Below are 1,043 nucleotides of genomic sequence, written 5' to 3'. Positions count from 1 at the left end.
AACTGGATTGACCGGGACGTGTTTCAGCGGTTTGACCGCCCCCCTCCCCTCACACGTTCGTGCAGCGACAAACCGTTAACGATGGCCAATTTAGAACTCGTAGACACGTAACGTACAAGTATGTCCAACTGTTTAAGTGGGACGCACACCTGTGAACGCCTGTAAAAATATTATTTCTTGAAGTTAATTGTTTATTGCCCCATAACTCGTACTGTCTGGGTTACGTTGATCTGGCATGGGTTAATGTCATAAACAATTGATGTTTTCTGATATCTTGAGCTATGGGATGAAATGAACAATCTTCTTGTGTACAAAAGTGGACTTAAGATATTCTCGTGGAGCATATTATATCAATTGGTTGGGTTACCACTTTCAGTTTCACTTTGAAGATCTTTAAACTCATTATAAGTGTTCCATATGTAAAAGAATTATCAGTTCTTTGCCTGCATGTTGTATATTATAACTATATTGTGAGCCAGTCCACCAAATCAGACAAGGTTTTCATCAGGCATTATTTACAATTTTTTCACTTTTCATCTTTCAGTAGTTAGTATTAAACAACAAAAATCAACATGAGCAACTCTAAGTCTAAGAAGGAAAGCTATGCTCTGCGCCAGCAGAAATACAGTAACGCTATCATCCGGGGCCGTCGACACGTCCCCACCCCTGAAGCCGTCCCACTGTCCTCTCTCCTGGATGCCCCCCCACTGTCTCCTGTACCACTGCCTTCACCCCCCAGGGAGCGTATACCTAAGTGGGACGACCCGCCAAGACTGGTCACCAACCTAAACAGGAAACAACCAGCTCCTCAGGGTGGATTCACGGCAGCGAACAGGTAATTATCAAGTTTCGTGTACACCTGTCCTGATTAATAGGAAAGGTGTCAAGTTTCATGTACACCTGTCCTGGTTAATAGGTAAGGTGTCAAGTTTCATGTACACCTGTCCTGGTTAATAGGTAAGGTGTCAAGTTTCATGTACACCTGTCCTGGTTAATAGGTAAGGTGTCAAGTTTCATGTACACCTGTCCTGGTTAATAGGTAA

The sequence above is a fragment of the Branchiostoma belcheri genome, unplaced genomic scaffold, assembly GCF_001625305.1.
Source record: "Branchiostoma belcheri isolate BF01 breed outbred unplaced genomic scaffold, Haploidv18h27 scaffold83, whole genome shotgun sequence".
NCBI lineage: Eukaryota > Metazoa > Chordata > Leptocardii > Amphioxiformes > Branchiostomatidae > Branchiostoma > Branchiostoma belcheri.
This window is presented reverse-complemented; position numbering follows the sequence as displayed.